Source organism: Tamandua tetradactyla, chromosome 8 (genome assembly GCF_023851605.1).
Source record: "Tamandua tetradactyla isolate mTamTet1 chromosome 8, mTamTet1.pri, whole genome shotgun sequence".
In the NCBI taxonomy this organism is placed as follows: domain Eukaryota; kingdom Metazoa; phylum Chordata; class Mammalia; order Pilosa; family Myrmecophagidae; genus Tamandua; species Tamandua tetradactyla.
Window position 1 is genome coordinate 122,382,731 of NC_135334.1, and position 13,818 is coordinate 122,396,548.

The 13,818-nt window shown below is 45.7% G+C and overlaps 1 protein-coding gene across 3 annotated transcripts in view; it reads right to left on the reverse strand.

The window, feature by feature from the left end:
- Positions 1-13,584, reverse strand: part of CHST1 (carbohydrate sulfotransferase 1) — a 72,211-nt gene extending 58,627 nt beyond the window's left edge. For all 3 annotated transcript variants that reach the window (XM_077114497.1, XM_077114498.1, XM_077114496.1), the window contains exon 1: positions 1-13,584. This exon is cut by the window's left edge. The gene's annotated coding sequence lies outside the window, so the exon portion shown is untranslated.
- Between the last annotated feature and the right edge of the window lie 234 nt (positions 13,585-13,818).

Sequence of the window (13,818 nt, forward strand, 5' to 3'; positions counted from 1 at the left end):
CGGAAAAGGAGTTAAAAGCTGCAAGACAATTGTTGGAATCCTTCTGTTTTATATGCAAAAAGAGATTTTTAAACACAGGTTGTGGCACAACCTACAGGTTATTTAACTTGTACCCATTCAACTTCTAAGAGGCTTGGAGTGGGGCAAGTAAGGCTCACAAGAGAGGAACGATCAGCTGCCCAGTGGCATTTAGTGTCCCCAGCAAAACCATCTGAACTTTGGGAGTAGAGAGAGAGGGGAATCACAGAGCAGGTCCCCCGTGTTTTCTGTCATCCCTCAAAAGAGCAGTAACTATCTTGTGGTTCAGTGGAATTGAACTGAGGCAGTGATTACTGAATTTTCCTAGTAATAATAACTGAGTGGGATGGAGTTTGAGCAATGAGTTGTGGACGTATTCCTAACACATTTTAGAGACCATGACCTTCAGTGATCCCCTTTATCCTCCTCTCCTGCTTCCATACTCACTGAGCAAATGCAGAAGCTACAGCAGTCACCACAACACAGCGAATTCTAAAGCTCTAAAAGAACAACCCAACTTGCACACTAGCTCTGCCTCTGGCACACAGACTTACATTAAAAGCCTACAATAGATTTTGTACACCTTTAGGGCAGAGCTCTCTGAGGTTCTCTGAATCTAAAAGTAGCATCTCACCAAGGTAGAACTGAGGGAGTCATTTGACCAACAACAAGCAAAGGAGGTAGAATGCTGATAAGGTGCATTTTTCCTGTTGTAGCCATGTTTGATATGTTCACCAAAGTCAAAGAAGTAATAAATCAAGAACTGTGGAAGAGTAGTTGGGCTGAGAAAGTGCATACCAAGGAACAGAAAGCAGAGGAGAAAAGTAGGAGGGCACAGGGACAAACAGTTGCATTAAGAACATACTTGTACCAGGATAATTTTCAAAGATATCACATTTGCATTGTGACTTTTTGTATTTCTTCTTTTCCAATTTCAACCTGGGAACCTCAGGTTTTTAAAAATCCTTGCTTTGGGGACACTGTCATGGCAGAAAGCTGAAGCAACCTAAAATGGACTCTCATTTTTGGTGAAATTTAAATCCATTCTGTTGATCGTGTTAGCGTTAGAGGAGGAGGATGCCTGTGAGAAGCTGGGAAATGAGGAAAGAGATCCCTCAGGGGGCAAGGTCTAAGGTTTCCTCAAGCAAATAGGGACCGAGCCCTGTTCTCTAGCAAGATGCTAGGAAAGTGGCAAAAGCTAAAGGGAAAAGAAAAGATCTCATCCCCTTTCCTTCCTGAGCATAAAATGGAAGAAAAGCCTCAGGTCCTAACCAGGGTTGACTTGTGACTGATGAAACAGAGAACCTTACTCCATGCCCTACTCCATGCAGGAATAGGAAGCAGCAAGAATGACGGCGGTTGAATTTCAAAAGTCAATTCACTGACATAAGCTACTACTGACTAACTTAAACAACTAGCTGGAGATATCATGAATAGAAAACACCTTGGCTGGATTTAACAAAACTGTCACATCCTGTATTAAAAGCCTCATGGCTTTCATGCACCATCTGCCTCATGGTAAAGCAAGCTAGCAAACTGTGCCAGGACTTGATGTGGGTGAGAGAGGGGAGATTGGAAGGGGAAGACTTCCCCCTTTATATTCTTTCCTGGAATCTAGGAGGGAAAAAGAATTAAGTAATAAAAGACCCCAACAGTTTTCTCTTTTCTCACTCCCTCCATGTAGCTTTCCCTGATCCCTACACAATCAACAAGTGATTTATCTTTCTTCTAAATTCTGGTTAGCTGCTTTGGGCTGAACTTTTCTGGATAGCCATCCTTGGGTGTGGTCACTGCATCCCAGAATTTGCAGGACATGTATTTTGAAAACCTGATTTTATCATTTCCTTGATCAGGCTCCAGTGAATAGATTCACACACACCAAGTTCATAAGAAACGGATCTTAAAGCTCAACTGCCACTTAATTCCTTCACAACGAGCAATTCGCCAAACCAAGTTATCAGTACAGGGCACGCCCTTCTGCAAGGCTGCACACTGAAGAGGCCAGGAAGAACACTGCTTGGTATACACAGAATCAGGAAGGAGGAAGGAAATACTGTACTACCTAAAGGACATTTGCATCATATATACAGCTTGGCGTTATACCCCTCTAGGCTAGGATAAGTATCAGGATAAAGTTATCCCATCATAGATTCACCGATAACCAGTTATACTGTACTAATCAACATTCCTACTTAAATAAATTGACTAAGATTAAGAAGAGGGGAAAACAATAGACATCTTATATACCTTGATCAATAAAGAATTTGACCAAGTGTCTCATCATATCTATGTCCACCAGACAAAGAAGTGTGGACCAGATGATAGATGACCAGGTAAACTCGTCCCTCTGCTATTAAGCAGTTGTAGTCATCCCTCTGTAATTAACCACAGGTATGCTCTGCTTGGCTCCATCCCATTCAACATTTTTTTAAATGAAAACATAAAAGTAGTGTCCCTCAGTGTTTGCTAATATCACAAAATAAAGAGGTATGGATGATACCGCATGACAGGATTAAGACTCAGTACTATCTCAACAGATAGAGCAATAATCTAAAAAGATGAAATTTACAAAGGAGAGTTGGTAAATCCTGCATTTAAGAGAAATCAATTGCACTGAGTATAAAATGGAAATACTGGCTTAGCAGCAGTTCAAATTTCAAGAAAAATGGAAAAATCAACAGAGCTCGGGGCTGTTTTATCTGCAAACTCCTCGGGCTACATTAATACAGCTCTAATACCCAGGTAATGACCTCACTCTACACCTGTGTCCAGCTGAGTACCACTGAAGTACTATACTTAAGAGGGACATTAATGATCTGAGAATGAAGTTAAAAGAAGGTGGAGCAGAATAGGGAAAGGACTCAAAAACCATATTCTGTGAAGAATGGTGGGGGGTAGGGGTAGGGAGCTGGGGGAGGAATGATTAAAGGAGTCAAGGTCTCCAGTAACTACAGGGGACATTTGCTTGCTTTCCTCATATATTTACGTGAATGAGAGATTTGGGCCCTTATAGAGTACTGAAGGCTAAACTAGAACCAAGGGCCTAGATTTCAATTCCACAGAAATATCTTTCTAAAATAATCACAACTATCCTACAGTGAAATGAACTATATCATGAAGTTGAGAGCTCTCCATCACATAAAATGTTTAAGTGGAGATTGACCTGCTCCCTGCCAGGAATCACATCAGTCCCTGACCTGTCACCGAGAAACCAGGAGGTCATGCTCTTGAATGCAATAGTAAGAACCCAACGGTGCAGCTAGAACAGTCCACCTTGCTGATGGTTCTGCCCTGACCCAGGAACTTGAGTGCTAGCACCTCAGCCCCCAGCATTATTCCTGATGAAGAGATCATTTCCTCAAACCTTGGTTTCAGTAGATGAAGCCATTGTTTTGCTTCATTGCTTGGTCATCCTCAAGAGCAAGCTAGTATCTTGCTTTTCATTCCGTCCACTACTTCTTAAACTGGAGTCTTACCTCTGAACCCTAGTCTCTTTAGGTAGGTCTCTAAGACCTACCTCCACGATTTAGACTGTCAAACTCCTAAGGCATCAACATCTGCCAGCCTGGATCACTGCCTATTGCCTGCTGTCAAGAGTCCTGAAACCAGGCCTGGCTGTCAATTTTAAAGCAACTAACAAAACTCCCTGCCATCAGCTCCTGCCAAGTTGGACTTTAAGTCACCTCCTATGAATCAGTGCTGCAGATACAAAAAATAAATGAGTCTTGTCCCCCAAAGAGCTCCCAATCGAATAGGGAAGTCATCATTGGCACACTGTTCACATTGCTAATAGAGCATTTGAATTTAAAAAAAAACAGCTAGAATACAAAGTGCAACTGAAATACAGAGGCGTAAGCAATCAAAAATTCCTCTCTGAAATGGCAGTGGGGAGGGTCCTCAGGGAAGATTTCAGAGGGCATGGCTCTTGAGCTAGGTTTTGAAGGGTGAGCGGATTTTGCCACTTAGAAAATGTGAACGAGAAGAAGGTATATTGCCTGTGGATGAAAAAGCCTAAGAGATGACCCTGCGGCAATGAAACTATCTGGCATACTCAGGAAATTGGGACTAGCAAGTCCAGTGTGGCTAGCACAGCACTGCCTGCTGCTGACATCTCTGTCGCCTGCCCAGCCACCACGGGTCTATTTGGTCTCCAGTACAAGCCATTCAAGTTAGCCTGCGCTGCAGTCAAAGCAAAGGCAAATCAGTAGCATAGATTAGATTCCCAGCACCAGTGCTGGCCAGCCTGCCCCATAAAATGAACAATGTTTTGTTCTGAGATTATATCCTTGGAAGTTGAGTTGTAGCAATGGGTCTCCAGAACCAGTTTTCACAGTGCATCCCAAAAGAATAGCGTTTATTTTGAGATTATATCTTTCCTACCTTTGTGGAGTTAAAAGGTCCTTTATTTTGTAAACTGATAGTGATGGTGGATGATGTTGAGATTTTTGTTCAATATTCTTACTTTAAAACATACATTAGGCCCTCAAAATTTGGAGGGGAAATTTTACTGTTTGAGAATTCAAGTCTCAGAACCACAGGAGAGAAGACCTTTGAGATGCCTTCCAACATATACATTTTTAAGACTTGAGGCCCTCTTCTAAACTCCTAGCTGGCTCTCTCTCCATCAGTCAGAGCCAGGTCTAGAGACCAAATCCCTTTTCTGCAGTCACGACTATTCTGCCCCAGCACAACGGGCTGCATTTCCCAGGTGACAGATTGCTGTGGAGTAACATTGAGCCTGTCGGGTCCCTGCTGAGTTTGGGAGGGCTCTTACTGACGTCTATACCATGTAACAAATCATCTCTGAGCACAGTTCAATCTGAAGAGATTTCAACAGATGGAAACTCTCATCTGTTGTCCATGAGTGCAAGTTATCTATCATTTAAGTAGTAACTCTTCTTAGAGCTTTGATCCCCAACTCCCACACCACCTGGAGAGTCATCCTCTCCCATTGACCCCTAAGTGCTAAGAAATGTTAGTCTCTGACTATGCCGTGCATTCTCTAGTAAGCGGGGTAGAGATCTTACCTTGCCAGAACTACCACCGAAAGGAAAGACTTTAGAATTTCAGAGGAAGAAGCATGTACAGGTCAGATGTGACACAACCCTTGTAGCCAGGTCACCATCACTGTGCCCTTCACTTCTCCCCTCCCTGGTCTCCTTCTCTCCTCTCCCTTTCCCACACCCACCCTATCTCCACTCCTCAAATGGTTATATCTGGGATATTTTCTGCTTCTCCCCTTTGAATTTCCAACTTCAGACCACCACATGCTCTACTCTGTCTTGCATGGTCCCTGGTTCCACCACAAAAGCTATTCTTGTAATGATGAATATGCAACTAAGTGATGATACTGTGAATTACTGATTATCTATGTTAATTTTTATTTCATTTGTTGATTTTTTTAATTAATAGATAAATTTTTTTAAAAAGCTATTCTTGTGCATTTACTCTCGTGGAAATTCAACAAATGACTGCTAGAATTCAATGAAAATCTACTTATCGAGCTCTTACAATGTGCTAGACATTGGGGATATAGAGATGAAAAGAGACCAATTCCCTGCATTCCATGAGTTCAAGGAAACAAGAAGCTGTCTTGTATTTGGCTATTTCTATCCCTCTTCTCCCATACAAACCCCACACCCATGGGTAATTAACAAGATGAGCAGTAGATTTGTACCAAGAAGATGCCTCTCTCAAGTTTGGAAAGTTTAGCAAAGGTGGCTTCATATAGTTATGGTTCTTTTTTTCTTCTTTACACCTTTAAAATGTCCTGAAGACATGGTAGATAGAAGTTGGAATAAGCAGAGGCTGGTGCAGAGGGAGGTCTTGGGAGGTCTGGCAACTCAGAGAGCGTGTATTTTTCCTGGGTCCCTGGCTTTCAGTAGCTATTGGTTTTTCTCTCTTCCTGTATCTTTCCTTTGGCTTATCTAATTCTTTTTTCCTCCTCAGGATGGAACTCAAACTTGGGAAGCAATGAGAAGTATGGGCAAGAGGAGAGAGGGCAGCTTCCATCAATCACTCTGTCCCAAGAGTAGGCCCATTTACCATCTGTGCAGGAATGACCCAGCCCCATCCACATCACCCAATCTACCATAATGTCCTCCTCATCCATAACCCCACCAACTACCCCAAGGCCATCCATGTTCTGGTAAACTCAGATTAGATGAGTTTCCTGACCTGCTGAAGGAAAGCACTCACCACTCTTCCACTTGGCTGCCCTCTTTTTCACCAATATAACTGTTAGGTACAAATTCAAGTGAAATCTGAAAATCCATACAAACACACTTTAACCTTTTGCTAAACTGCACAATTCTTCTACTACAAAGAATGTAAAGAGAAGCCTAAGGAGGTCAAAGCAGAGCTTGGAGGGCAAAGAAATCAGGAAAGAGCTAGAAATGGGAGAAGGAGCTAGGACTGAGAAGGGGACCACGCCACACCTGAGCACTGCTCAGCCCCTCCTATGCAACTCAGTCACCCATTTCCCCAGACGTTGCACTTGGCTGTTTCCATCAGGATCAAGGTAGAGTGGAGAGACCGCACATAAAGAATGGGCTTTAAGCATAGTGGGCAGGACATAACTCAGTCCCCATGCCCCTTCTCACCACCCATTCCTTCTCCTTACCCTTTCGTCCCTCTATACTACTAAAGTCTGATGAGGGCAGACTGAGGGTGTAACTGTTTCTTCCTTCTTTCTCATCTCTCAACTCCCAGCCCCAGCCCTCTTCTTTCACCAGCCACATTTCTGGGTCACCCAGAAAAATGCACATGTTATCTTTGTTATATTACATCCAAGAAGAGAGAAAAAGAAGGCAGCTAGGAGGAGCTATACCTCCTGGGACTCCCCTGCCCCTTCCACATTCTGGGAGCCGACCAGAAACTAGGAGGAATAATTACTCTTGACCAAGGTCAGGCCTGCTTCTGCGAAAGTGAATATCTTCTCCAAGCTGAGAGAATCTATCTAAAATGCACAGTGTAAATAAACAGTTTTTCCTAAGGCTTGCAGCGCTCGAAAGATGCTGTAAACATTCTCTGTGAGTTAGCTGAACTGTTTTTTGATGAAGCACAATAGCAACTTAAAAGGCTTGGTTGTCACCTCTTCCTAGACTGTCTCTCCCTCTTTAACCTCCTTCATGCCTCTCTCTCTCCTCTTATCTCACTGTTAACAGCTCTCTCTCTCCCAGCTGACTTTCCCCTCTCCCAAGAGAGCCGGGAAAGCCCAGGAAGTAGAAGTGGGAGGGGGTTCAGCAGAGCTTCACCAAGCCCCTGGCCTCCAGGTGCCCACACAAGACCCCCCAGGAGGTCCAGAGAAGAGATGGTCCCTGGTACTTCCTACCATTGCATTGTTCTACTTGCCAGATGTTTCCCTGCTTACCAGTCATGGGAAGACCGGCCCCTCCCTCAGAGCCCTCCCCCCACCAGAAGGCCTGTGCTGGTGGGCCATAGTTCCCTGACTCTCCCAATGCTTTCCTGACAGACTCAAGAGGTCCACTGGATCTACTGCAGCGGCAGGCATAGGCACCTCAGACTCCAGCCTGCTGAGGGCCATCTCGCCCCAGCCCTCCCTCCCACACTCCAGCCTGCTATTTTCTAGTCGACTGACCTGCTAGATTCTCAGTGGTTTCATTTCTCACTCTGGACGTGAAGCTGTCTTTTTCCTCATTACCTACCATTGTTGGTCACTTGACCTCATCTCCCCCAGTAATCAGGAAAGAACCAGGGAATGGGAGGAAAGAGTTGGAAACTCTGGGGCAAGTGAGAGGATGAGAAGCAGATAGTGTCCACTCTCTCAAGCACGCCACAGTAAAAGTCAGAGACATAAGTCCCCTTCTTCACTTATCCTTCCTAAAAAGGTATCTTGTATCTAGGAACATGATGTATTCCTTTAGTAAGTTAGCCCAAACCACTATGACAACTCCTACTCCATCAAGACTGGTGATCTGACAAGGAACCGTTTTGGCCTAGAGGTTGCTCTACAGTGGTCCCACATTGCCATGAGGATGAGACCAACCCGTGGCCTTCTGGTGGGGCACAAGCTGCTTTAGGGCAAGAGGCAGGCCATCCTCCAGCCTAATCCTTTCACCTCCCAGGAAGTTTCCTGTGAAATATATTCTCCCAGACCCACCAAGCCAACTGAGGTCAGTCCTTAGGCTTCCACTGGTGCCTCCTTCAGACTGACTGACGCTCATCAGTCACCTCAGCCACAGAGTATCTTCAGCCACCCTAGAGTCCCTCAGAACTTGGGCTCTGCTCCCCAGATCCCTTACCTATTGTTCTGGAAGGACACCTGGGGCCAAGGCCATTTATCTATAAACTTATCAAATCCAAGGAAACTCACTCAAAAGGACCACTGGACTCCAGAGCTTGCTAAAGACAGCCCCTACCCTGTCCACCCTTCTCCTCCCACCTGTCTACTACCTCAGCATTTGCATAAATTCATTATTTTCTTTTCATAAAACATTAATGTGAAGTACACATTTAGATTCAATATGAGCATTGCTTATATTTCATTTGAGGTTTGTGTTATTAGGCTCCAAAGTCAGCTTATCTATTAGGAAGTAACTCTGCTTTTCCTTTGGAGAAAAATTCAAGGTACTTTTGTGCTTTCAGTGTTTCATAAAACTGTGCAGACCAGACTACAGAATCATCCATGGGAAAGGAATGGGGAGGCTCTCAGAAAAGGGAGCAGAGATGGAAACCTGAGCCTTGGACAGCATTTTCTTTTCTTTGCTAATGACCTGATGTCTGTGCTCTGCCTGTTAATAGGTAAAGCCCAACTCCCTACCCACCCCCAAAATGATCCCTATCCAAGTTAGAACTAAAGGATAAGAGGGAGTTGAGCCCCAACTCATAGACCAAGAGAAGAGGTCTAGGCAAGAGCACAGGACCCCAAAACAGAGAGGTCACCCAGAGAGGTGGACAGGAGGTGAAACATATAGAGATGAGCCTAATAGGCAGACTGAGAAAGTTCAGTCCCAGCCAAGGAGGGCAAAAGAGACACTCAAGCAGAGAAGACAACGCCTGTGTCTTGGAAAAATCAGTTTTCCCAAGGCGAAGCCAAAGCCAGTGTAGAACCCAATAAAGTCAAACAGATAATAGCAAAGCTTAGAATCACAGCAGCTGACCAGTCAAAAGCTCTCCTGGCTCCTATCTTTCACATTTTCTAATTTGATACTTTTAACCTTTTGCTTCCCTGTAAAAGTTCCTTTCGAAAAGTTCCAGTCTTTTCATGGCTGCTGTGGTGGAAAGGGATATGCCTACCCTCATGGCAGCTCTGATGTCAGCAGCCAACCTTGTGACACAGAGCTCTGCCTCCTCCCTCCCGCCTGTTCAACGTTGCTTCTCACACTGGGGGCTCTGGAGGAAGAAAGGAGAGGTGGGGACAGGGAATGGCGGCAGTAAGAAGACACCTCCCCAGGATGGGGAGTTTCTATCCCCTTTGAGTCTTGCATTAGATGGTGTTCCTCCTTCCTCAAGTAGGAAAAATCAATTTGCCCAAAACATCACTCCCGAATTCTAAAAGCCTTGAGTTCCAATGAGCCATGAACAGGAGCATTCGGGAGGAATCAGACAGAGGACCAGGAGCCCCATCCTATTCCTTGCAGCCGATGCAGATAATGATTTCATAACTTGTAACTCCCCAAGGAGCAGGGCACCAACAAGGCAGTCCCTCAGTCCTACCTCAAGTCACTCCCATTTGATTTTCATCACCTCTCCTATCTACTCCTGTCCGTCTCCCTCAATACTCTTCTAACCTTCCCAATCAGACGACTTCTGCAAATTTAGGGAATATGGACTTGCAACTCCTTCCTGTCCCCCTTTATTTCCTCCCCCATCCTCCTTGCCCTGCATTTGCCCACGTGGGAGGGAAAGGGAGAGGCTGACATGGACTGTCCCCCAAGGGTGATCTTCATCACCTGGAAATCAATGCAAACCAGTGCCCCTGGACTACTTCAACTTTGCACAAGCTGAGGAACACCTTTTTAGCAAATAGAGGCAGCCAACGCCAGCTTAGCAAGTTTAGGTCGGCAAGCACTACGGTTGGATCAGAGGGCTCTAAATCCTTGACTGAAGAAGTTAATATCCCTTGAGAATAAGCATAGACACTTACAATGAAAAGAAGCAGAAGAGACATAGAAGAATGTTACAGTTTCAGTTTTTATCTGTCTTTTCATTTCTGTTTAACATCACCTTGGTTCAGTCTGTCCCTATTCCTCTCCTGCTCTCGCCTGTGCTCTTTGCTCCCCACTCCTCACTTTATGGTAAGACACATGACAGATGGTAGGCCCAGGAAGCTGAGAAGGTGTTAGGCCAGCTGCATAACATGGCCTCAGCAGAGCATAAGGAGGGAGGTGATGCGTGTGACAACCTGCCCTCCCACCACAGGCTGTGTTTCTCCCTTCAGAATAAGTCCTCTGCCCGCCTGCCTCCACACTCAGCCACCCCAACCTCCCCCTGACCATCAGTCTCCAACACCACTTCCCACTGGCAAGAGAGAAGAACCTGGGGTAAAGCACATGAGAATCAGAGGGACGATTAGCTCCTGGCCCACCAAACACCCCCATTCCTCCTTGACACTTCTCACATCTTGGTGTCACCAAGACAAGGACACCACAAAGGAAAGTCATCACCCTCACATGCTGAAAAACCAGTTTCCATCTTCTAAATACTTTCCATCAATTAAGTGGGCTTAGCAGAGGTACTATAGGGGATGAAGGCCATTGTCTGAAGCCCCAGAAAACTGTAGGCACATTCTAAACATCCTTGGTGTTTTATTAGAAATATCTCAGGGGACGTAGGAGCAGAAAGAAACATCTTTAGAAGGCTTAAAGAAGAATCAACTTGACAGGATCCCATCTCTCTCTGTATTCTCTATTACATTTTGTTTTTCTCTCTCACTTCAGTTTGTCTTCTCTTCTCCTTTGGCTCTCCTAGTGACCCTCTCTGGCCTAACTGGTTTCCCTCTGGGGATAGCAGAGAGGACCACAGTAGCAACAGGGGTTAGCTTCAGGGCCCGGTTTAGCAGCACTGTCCTCCTCAGCCACACCCTACCACCCTCCCAGCATCCTGCCTGGCTCCTGTTGAGTTTATCAGAAGCATTTCTCATTGCTGGCTGCGGGCAAACCATCCAAGATCATCAGAAGTTAGCCTTCTTTGAGGGCCAGTCTAACCCTATCCTACCACACCACCACCACCATTACAGGGCTCCATCAGATTCCCCCTTCCACTCCAGGGTCATCAGCCCTTTTGTGATACCACCGTCTTGCCATTTCCCAATATGGTAAATGTGGCCATTCCTAAATGGCTCATTATTTCACTCCAATTCAATTGCTAGTCTAGCCCTTCCTCCACGGAGGTGAAAAATGAAAGCAGCTCCAGAAGCTGACATCCTAGTGGTGAACTCTCACAAATACTCCACTATCTATCTCATTTGCCCCATCCAGACCCAAACCCCATGTTCATCAGTAAGCTGAGGAATGGTGTGTCAGCAAGCAAGATTCTGAATGGTTTAGGCAAAATGCATATAAGTTAGCAATTGCAATGCTTTCCAGAACCTTGGAAGGCTCTGAGAACTCCATAAATTTCCTTTGTAAATTTGTAGAACCATATTCAGCGGAAATGGAAATTGAAAAAGCTTTGAAGACTTGGCTACGAAGTTAACTAGCTCATTCTAGGGCTCAGTCTCTCTTAGCTCTCCATATGGCCTCAATTCCTTTTGTCCTTGGTCTCCATCTTCTTTTCATCTTCTTCTCTGTAACGCCTCCTATCTGTCTCTGGTCTACTTTATCTCCACTCTTTTATCCCACCAAATACCATGACCAGAGCCCTTCCAGCTTGGGTAGGCTAGTAGAGGTGACTTTGCAATTCAGTCATTGCTGAAAGATAGCCTATTGGCTCCTTATCCCTCCAGATCTATATTAGGTCTAATTTGGGTAACCAAAGGCATTCTTCACTCTTCCTTCAAGATCACCTTCCCTTATCTACCACGGAGCTGCCCACTCTGCAACCCCCCAGCAAATGACACTGGTTCATGATTTGATAAAGGGGAACACAAAGACTAGTGAGGGCAGGAAAGGGCAAGGGAAATGAAGTATGACATGGAAGTTTTGTTTTCCCTGTTCAGCGCTATTATGAACTGTACTATGCACTTTCCAGAATCTTCAAGAGCTTCAGTTGACATGCAATCTCCCTGTAAAATAGAAATTGGGTTCCTTGTCTCAGGCCTCTTGGGGAAACTCCTTCCTTTCTCAGCCATCAGAGACCAGTGGTCCCTTAGGAAGTTGACACTTGTGACAATGATCAATGGGAATTCCCAATGGAGCCTTGAATTTTATCACCATTCCCTTTTCCAAGGGTGTCTCCCCACAATCCCACTCCAGCAACCATGACAACTGCTATGCATAAGATGACACTTAAACCCTGACCACACCACATAACATTTCCCTTCTCACCTGCACCTCCCTTTCTCACTTTACTTTTCACAGACCCCATTTAAAATAGATTTGGAAACGACGGCCTCTTCTCATTTCCAGCTCCCATCCTTTGGGCTACCATCTCCAACACATGCCACCATCCTAACTCTCTTGAGTTCAATTTTCTCCTCTCATCCCACTATGAAGGGGTGGCTTCTGTAATTCTCATAATCGCAGAGAGAGACATAGAAGGAAGCTGGAATGGCCAATCTTTCTGGCTGTCTTTTCTCCACTTCCTATCCCACTTAAACTACTATTTCTAGGTAGTCCTCCTTATGCATAGTAATACTAATAGCCAGCAATTACTGAGTGACAAATATGTGCCAAGCATATATTTGCTCAACTTGTCTGGAACTCCAGCCCTAAGTCCCTATTATAATGCTTTCTTTTGTCACAATGTCCATCTCTTAGCTCCTTTTCTCATCTTTCTTCATCTCTGACTCCATCTTCTAAAAAGTTAGGTAGTGATCCACTGCCATTCTTCCGGAGGCCACACCTTCCGTAGCAGTGCCCTCCGAAGATGGGCCACCCCTGCTCCACCCTCCAACCAGCCCCACCTACTCTCAAGGAAAGTCGTCTTAGTCCAGGTCTCCCCTTTTGCCACCCAAGCCAGCTGCTACTTGGAGGCCTTTGCAGAGACCATTTCCACGGGCAAGAACACCCGCCACACTGCCCTGCCTGCCTGAGAGCCTGGTCCCTAAGTCCCCAGCAGTAAACCCATCATTTCGCCCAGTCCCCAGAACCTATCCAGAGAGCATCTCACACGGTCTACAAAACCGGCAATCAACCGCTTCAACCCCGACCTCTGAGGGCTCGTCACCAAAGCCCGCGGACCTGCAGCCCCATTCCACACTTCGGCCCACTCATTTCTTTTTCAAGTCCCTCTTTATCAAATGACCGATTCTACAAGAGTCCCATATTTCCCTCGAGCCTTCATTTGTACGTTTAGGTCCCCAAACATGTCCCTCCTTTAGGGGAAAACAAAACGCTTTCCACCCTCTACTGAGCAGAGAACAGACAGGGAGTGTAATAACGTCTGAGCCCACTCGCCAAAAACCGTTACTCCGGGATCTCGTGAGAAGAGAACTGATTGGAAATGGCCACACTTCCAATACTCATCATTCATTGACCTACTCATCTGTCAATCACTTCTGCTAGTCCAATGAGCAGCAAGTGCCCCTCACGGGACACAGGTAGGGGGCGGGCCTGTGGGCGCCAGGCGTTTGAGCGGGTGGCGTCTGCTCGTGGCGTCCGCCTGTCGCTGTCACCGCCGGCGCTCGCGCGGGATGGGCAGGTGGGGTGGGGAGGGGGCAGCCGAAGCCCGCGCGCA